At 43.1% G+C, this 8,366-nt stretch overlaps 1 protein-coding gene across 2 annotated transcripts in view; it reads left to right on the top strand.

The window, feature by feature from the left end:
* Positions 1–8,366, top strand: part of cdc42bpab (CDC42 binding protein kinase alpha (DMPK-like) b) — a 114,021-nt gene that overhangs the window by 30,951 nt on the left and 74,704 nt on the right. The window lies entirely within an intron of this gene.

Here is an 8,366-nt window from a genome sequence, read left to right as displayed (position 1 = left end):
AAAAAGGGAAAAAAGAAAGAGAGAAAAAGAAAATATATATATATTTATATATTTTTTTTTTTTATTGTCCAAATTTTGGACAATTTCGGCGGGCCAATTAAAAAGCCCAACGGGCCGGGGTTTGCCCATGTCTTGTCTAAAGTCTCAGTTTTGCTCACCTGATATTTGTTTTATTAAAAACATGAAAGGCTCACATCAGGGCACTTTACAAAAACATTACATTTCACCACATCACTTGTACTGCGCCCCTTGAGGATAGCGGCCCCCCCCCCCCCCCCCCCCCTCCCCATATCTGTTGAAGAGGGTTGTGTTGTGTGTGTTTGTGTATCCAACGATGACAGATTTCACGCAGTCAGCAGCTCTTTTAAGTGCAAGTTAAAAACTCTTCACTACATTTATGTGCACGTGTCTGGTGTTTGCAGTTTTTACTGTTGTTGCCATCCACAGTTTGTGTGTGTGTGCGTGTGTGTGTGCGTGCGTGCGTGCGTGCGTGTGCGTGTGTGTGTGTGCGTGTGTGTGTGTTGTGGCTTGGCATCCAGATGGCCCTCACAGATAAGTGCTGTGGTCTTAAAACAGATTACCTTATTCCATTCCTGTCCCTGCAGCGCTCCCTGTGACACAGTAGCCCAGTTAGCAGTAGCTATCGTAGCTAGCCCAGCTTGTTGTTTGTGCACAAGCAGAAGACTGAATGTAAGTCAGCTGTTGTGCAAAGCTGTTAGCTGCTTTAACTTGTAATTTGGCAGCTTGACAGATCAACAGATTGATTTAAATGGTTTCAAAGAGAAATAAGAGCAGAGTTCTGTTTGTAAGAGATTTAAAAATGTCAGGAAGGTCTGAAGGAGTGGCAGAGATGAGCATTGCTTATGAAAGGGCGAAGGCGGTGTGCAGACAGCGGCTTCTCTCACTGCTAAGTGGTTTATCAGTAACAGAATGAGCATCTTTACTTGCAGCAGGCAGGGTCAACTCCTGCTGTTTGCTCTTTGGCACTGCAGAAATCTCTGCAGCTCATTAAGGCCCTCCAGCTCCACAGGTATTTGCCCCTCCACCCCCCACAGAGCCACGTACAGCCAGTCTAGCCCAGGTCTTATGGGTGTCATTCATGATTTGTAAAGTCTGCACTTCCTGTGGAGGTGACGCAGAGGTTCTGGACCTGTCAGCTGAAAGCAGGTCAGAATCAGCGCGCATATCGCTGACGGAACATGAAGCTCTGCTTTAAAACCATTTTGTGTTCTCTCTTCTTTTGTTTAAAATAATCTAAGATGCTTTATGCCTCTGTGAATATATTCTCACTGCTTCTTCCAGGCTCTAATACTGGAATCCAGGATTCAGCTACTAAACTTTGTTTTCATGCAATGAGGAAAACTCACAGCTCCTCTAAATGTAAAAAATTCTGGTTGGAACATTTAGATTTGTACACTTCTCCAGAGTTGGCTTCTTGTTCTAACCCTACATCAGTTGAGAGTTTCTGACAGCAGTACATGGAGACAAATGTCCCTTTAGACATGTCCAGATTATAATAATGATGACATAATTTGTGTCATTGAACAATATGACATTGAAAATAGTCAAGTCCCAGTTGAAGTGCTTCCTGGAAGGTCACACCATCTTAGAACTATTCCAATCTGGCTTTAAACCCCTCCATAGCACTGAAACTGCCCTGCTGAAGGTCTTTAATGACATTTTCTTAACCACTGATACCGGTGATTCTGTGCTGCTTGTCCTGTTGGACCTCACAGCCGCCTTTGACACCATCGACCATGAGATCCTCATTGCTAGGTTAGAGCAGTGGGTGGGCATCACAGGATCAGCCCTCAATTGGTTCAGATCCTACCTCACTGACAGATCCTTTTGTGTCTCCATCAAGGATTTTAGTTCTGCAGCGGCAGAGCTTAAATAGGGGGTTCCGCAGGGGTCCATCCTGGGTCCCCTCCTATTCTCTTTATACCTGCTGCCGCTTTGTGCTATTTTCCAGAAACACAACATGCCCTTCCACTTCTACGCCGATGACTGTCAAATTTACTTCCCCCTAAGACACAATGGCACATGCTCTATTCAAACTCTGCTCGACTGCCTGGCTGACAACAGGGACTGGATGGCTTTAAACTTCTTAAGTTTCAATGAAAAGAAGTCTGAAGTCATGTTGTTCCCTCCCAACGACACGATCACAAACCACTGCATCGACCTTTCCGCTCTAACCCTGTCAGAAAAACAAAGAGTCACTAATCTGGGCGTGATAATGGACCCTTCCCTGAAACTTAACAATCATGTAAACATGATTGTTAAATCATGTTTCTTCCAACTGAGGCGGCTGTCTAAACTGAAGCCCATATTGTCCAAAAAGAACCTGGAGACAGTAATACATGCATTCATTACATCTAGGCTTGATTACTGCAATTCGCTCCTGTTTGGTATCAGTCAGACCTCCACTGCACGACTACAACTGGTCCAGAATGCAGCAGCCCAATTTTTAACCAGTACAGACAAAAGAGAGCACATTACACCAGTTTTTAGCCTCACTGCACTGGTTACTGGTTCACTTTCGAATCCAGTTCAAAATACTCATGTATGTCTACAAATCACTGAACAGTGTCCCCCCCCCCCCCCCCATCTCTCTGATCTGCTACAACCGTATGTCCCACCACATTCCCTGAGGTCAGCGGACCAGTTGCTCCTCACAGTTCCAGGATCTCGTCTTAAGCTCGGAGGTGACAGGGCCTTTTCTCTAGCAGGACCAAGACTCTGGAACGAGTTACCTCTGCTTGTCAGACTGGCCCCCTCCCTCTCGGTTTTCAAGTCCCGTTTACAAACCCACTACTATTCAGTAGCTTTCAACACCAGAGGATCTGTGTTCTGAACTTGTACGCTCCACACCAGTTAGTCGTTATATTCATTATCTGCATCGCTTTTATGTCTATATTTCTGATTTACTTCATTTTGTATTTTGCTTTGTGTGTTACCTGTTGTTCTGTCTGTACAGCACTTTGGTTGGCCTTGTCGCCGTTTTAAGTGCTCTATAAATAAAATGGTATGGTATGGTATGGTATGGTATGAAAACGGTGTTCTTTAATCATTAGTACACTCAGATCTATGTATGTGAATGTTCCTGGAACGTGCCCTGAGACAACTTTGTTGTGATTTGGCGCTATAGAAATAAACTGAATTGAATTGAATTGAAATGTGTTGAAGTAGTCCATCACAGTTTGATTACAGACCTCTCAATGAGCGTGATTACAACTCTTTGATATTCTAACCTGTTGGTACGTTGTTTGGTACATTTCCATCTGCCAAGTTTACATTACTGTACACTTGGATGCATTTTGGTGCACTCTGTGGTTTTCGATTTCAAAATTCAATATCTACCAGTGACATCCAGTCTGGAACTCATCTGTGAGCAATCAAGCAGTCTCTTCATCCCCCCCCCCACCCCCCCCCCCCCCCCCACCCCCAAAAAAAAGAAAAAAAAAGTAACTGATTGGTGAAAATATGACTGATTAAATAAATTTGCTTTGGATCCTGAATTTATGTGTTTGTACAAGTCACGTCAATGCACATATTCCTTCTTATGATATTGGGGATTTAGTGGTGTCTCTGAAGTGGAGATGTTGACTGAACCTCACCCTCACTTTAGCAAGAGATTAACACAATGACAGGACAGGAGCTTCACATGGGCTGTGAAAGACCCTCGTGCTGAAGACGGAAACACCAGAGGTCAGCTTCTGCTCAGTCCTGAAGTAAAAGCAGCACTCTGACACACACAGACATTTAAAGCAAATATGAAGAGGAATGGAGGCTTCAAAAGCTTTAACTGTTCACCTCCTGAGGTTTTAACTAAAAATAAGCACTAGTCGAACGTGGTGGCGCAGAGGTTAGAAGATGGGCTTGTGATCGGAAAGTCGCAGGTTCATCTCCCGGTACTGTCAATATCAAAATGTGGGTGGAAAAGGTGCAACACTCACACCTCCCTTCACCCTCATTCGCCCCACTCTGGGCCCCTGAGAAAGGCCCTTAACCCCCACCATCTGCTCCCTAAACAGGTCTCTCTTGAAAATGAGTTCTTGTGACTCAATGAGACTACCTGTATAAATAAATTAGGGTAAATGAAAAAAAAACAAAACAAATAACCATAACATTTAAAGTAAATTGCTGTTTAATGAACATTTAATGGCAAAGTGAAGATTTGTGAAATAGTGTTTTGCATGGACTAAATCTATTTATAAACTATAGAGATGTCAAGACAACATCATGCCACTCTGGTACGATACAGACCAGCTGTTAGCTCGTCACATACACTGCCTGGCCAAAATAAAGTTGCCACCAAAAAAAAAAGGTCACACACTAATGTTTTGTTGGACCGCCTTTAGCTTTGATTACAGCATGCATTCACTGTAACTTTGTTTCGATAAACTTCTGCAATGTCACAAGATCTATTTCCATCCAGTGTTGCATTAATTTTTCACCAAGATCTTGCATTGATGACTAGACACTAGGCATGATGGGTGCATCACTTCACCTGCCTCTGTTCTTACCCTGATGTGCCCATCACTCTGGAACAGGCTAAATCTGGACTCATCAAACCACATGACCTTCTTCCATTGCTTCAGAGTCCAATCTTTATGGTCCCTAGCAAATTGAAGCTTTTTTCCCCACAGTTAGCCTCACTAATTGTTGGTTTTCTTAAGGCTACACTGCTGTTCAGTCCCAATTCCTTGAGTTCCCTACACATTTTGCATGTGGAAATGCTCTTACTTTCACTATTATTGCGCTGCTCAAGGTGGCTGCATGTTGGAGCAGCTCTGTTACTTTCATTCTGAGATTTTGCTTTTGGAAACTTTAATTCCTGGTTTTCTGGATGTAAATCACATTTTTTGGATGATTGTTTCCTCTGGTATCAGATGCTGCGCAGCTGGAAGGATTTTTACTGAAACCTTTTTTAGTTTTGGACATTTTGTTATGATGCGTAACCATTACAACAAGGCAGTTTTCTACAACAACAGCAGCTGATTTACATCTCAAAAGCTCAAATAATATCTCAACTACAGCCCCAAATCTCAAATGAGTTTAAAAGGATGTTCTGTGGATGCATTCTCATCTACCTGCCAGCTGTGCTTGAGTGCCTGACCACTGAGATCCAGGCACTAGCAGGAAACGTGGCTCATGACAGCGGAAGGACAGGAACGTCCCTCTGCACCTACAGTTGGCTGTCCGCGGTGACGAGGAGCTCAGCAGACTGCTGGGAGGAGTGGCCATCGCTCTGGGAGGAGTTCTGCCCGGCATTCAGGCGGTTCTACAGCCCGGGGGAACCGAGAGGCCAGCTGAGTCTGGGTGGACGGATCGGACGGCATCTGCAGACAGTTTCTTAGGATCCACTGTGAGATGGACTTTTACAAGAGATCCTTCCTGTCTACAGCCATCAGCATCTATAACATCTCTCAATGAAACGAGGATAACGAGTTACAGCAACAAATAATTTCCCTTTGGGATTAATAAAGTAATTTTGAATTTGAATTGAATGTGGCAGAATGAAATTTTGTACACAGAGTCCCAGTTACATCCAACAATAAAATGTAAAAGAAAAACAGTAAAAAGATCTAAGATATGAACTAAGAAAAACATCAACTAAATGTACACTAAGCACTAATGGCATAAAAACAATACACCGAACAGCAGCACGAACATGAGTCTCTGAGCAGATGAGCATGAATGAACACATCAACATGAAACGGATCAGCAGCAACATGATGTGAGTTTTCACAGTGATTTCTGGTTAGAGATTCATGAGTCTAACAGCCTCAGGGAAGAAGCTGTTCCTCAGTCTAGTGGTTCTGCACTTAATGCTCCTCAACCTCCTTCCTGAGGGGAGCGGGGCAAAAAGTGTGTGTGCTGGGTGAGTGAGGTCCTTCATGTGGGGCGGCTGTGGCTGAGTGGTTAGAGCAGTCGTCCTCCAATGCGAGAGTTGGGGGTTCGAATCCACCAGCAGTCACATGCTGAAGTGTCCCTGGGCAAGACACTGAACCCCTCATAGCCTCTGATGTGTGTCCCATCAGTGTATAAATGTGATAAAGCTCTGATTAGTCTCTTTAGAATGATTTGTTCAATTATCTTTGTAGAGATCTAGTAGAGTGTTGTATGAATGGGTAAATGAGGCACAGATTGTAGGGTAAAGAGCTTTGAGTGTCTTGAAATAAGATAGAAAGGCGCTATATAAGTACAGTCCATTTACCATTTACCCTTCATGATGCAGGTGGCCCTCTTCCTGCATCTGGAGGTGTAAATGTCTGTGATGGTGTGGAGGCTCACTCCAACATCTTCTGTGCAGCCTTCACCACTCTGCAAAGCCTTTCTTTCTGCAGCTGTGCAACCTCCATGCCACACATTGATGCTGGAGAACAGGATGCTCTCCACTGCACACCTGTAGAAGGAGGTGAGGACTGAGCTTCCCAGTCCAGCTCATCTCAGCCGCCTCAGGAAGTAGTGTCTCTGATGAGCTTTCTTGATCAGGCTGGTGGTGTTGTTGCTCCAGCTGAGGTTGTCTTTCAGGTGTACACCCAAGTACTTGTAGCTGGAGACCACTTTCATCGCAGATCCTCTTATGTTCGGGGGGTGTGTGTGTGTAGGTGTGTTCATTCCTTCTGAAGTCCACGACCATCTCCTTCGTCTTCTTCACATTGATGTGAAGGTTATTCTCTTTGCACCAGCTCTCCAGCTGTTCCACCTCCTGCCTGTAGCTGGACTTATCATTGTTTGTGATGCGTCCAACAACCGCTGTATAATCTGCAAACTTTACAACATGACAGCCTGGATTGGTAGCTGCACAATCATACATGAGCAGAGTAAACAGGAGAGGGCTCAGCACACATCGCTGAGGGGAGCCAGTGCTGAGGGTTATGGTGGAGGAGGAGAAGTTGTGGATCCTCACTACCGTGGTCTGTTTGTTAAGAAGTTTATTTTAATAATGCGTTGGACAGTACTTAACACAATTTTAATAGTTTCTGTAATCACTTAGATATTTTCTCTGCTTGATGCCAATGATTTGACCTTTCTCAAACAGACTGACATCTTTTCCATGACCACGCGATGTGTCTTTCGACATGGTTGTTTAAGAAATGAGAAGCAACTCATTGCACCATTTGGGATAAATAACGTTGCCAGAAAGGTAATCGCCCATGCAGTAATTATCCAATAGGAGGTTCATACCTATTTGCTTAGTTAAATCCAGGTGGCGCTTTTTTTTTTTTTAAGTCAGCCTATAAGTCGTGTTTTTTTTTCTCCATAATTTGCATGCCCTGCAACTTATACACCGAAGCATTGTATTTTTATTTTTTTCCCCCATATTTATAAACCAATTTTTGGCTGAGATATGATCGTTTTCATTCATTCAGACTGAAAATATTGAACACTACCATTTTGAGCCACTGGATGGCAGTCGATCTATATGGCATGCCGTTGTGTCATGTAATAAATAAAAGTGGCTATTATTAACACAATCGGCTTGCCATAGCCTGCCACCTTGGTTCAGCTGTCTCGGAGCAACTGTCAAATCAGCTTCATTTCACTACGCTGCCCCAGCGAAATGCAGCTAATTTGACCATTAAAGTGCATTTATTAAGTAGAAGTTCAACTGAGACACACCTCTGCTATAATTTTGAGCAAACAAATAATTGTTTTTAAGTGGTTATCTTGTTAAATTCTTGTTAAAGTTCTCTCGTGCACGCTCCCACAGCCACCATTTGGCAGCCAATAGTTTTTTGGCACAACACCGACCCACATTTCTGGGTAGTCAGCGGTGACGCATAATAGTATAATAATAATAATAATAGATGTGACTTATACGGCGAAGCAACGTATTTATGGATTTTTCCAATTTATTAGACAAATTTGGACTGATGTGACTTATCGGGCGGTGCGACGTGTACGGCGGAAAATACGGTATCTGTGTGTGTACAAACCGGATTGCTAAAACGTTGGGACACTAAACAAATTGTGAATAAAAACTGAATGCAATGATGTGGAGATGGCAAATGTCAATATTTTATTCGTAATATAACATAGATGACAGATCAAAAGTTTAATCTTAGTAAATGTAACATTTTAAAGGAAAAATGTTGATTCAAAATTTCACAGTATCAACAAATCCCAAAAAAGTTGGGACAAGTAGCAATAAGTGGCTGGAAAAAGGATATTGAGCTATAACGAACAGCTGGAAGACCAATTAACACTAATTAGGTCAACTGACAACATGATTGGGTATAAAAAGAGCTTCTCAGAGTGTCAGTGTCTCTCAGAAGCCAAGATGGTAAGAGGATCACCAATTCCACCATTGTTGCGCAGAAAGATAGTGCAACAATACCAGAATGGTGTTACCCAGC

The sequence above is a fragment of the Nematolebias whitei genome, chromosome 12, assembly GCF_014905685.2.
Source record: "Nematolebias whitei isolate Nwh7 chromosome 12, NemWhi1, whole genome shotgun sequence".
Lineage (NCBI taxonomy): Eukaryota > Metazoa > Chordata > Actinopteri > Cyprinodontiformes > Rivulidae > Nematolebias > Nematolebias whitei.
The sequence above is the reverse complement of the archived record's forward strand: the minus strand, read 5'-3'. Positions and strand labels throughout refer to the sequence as shown.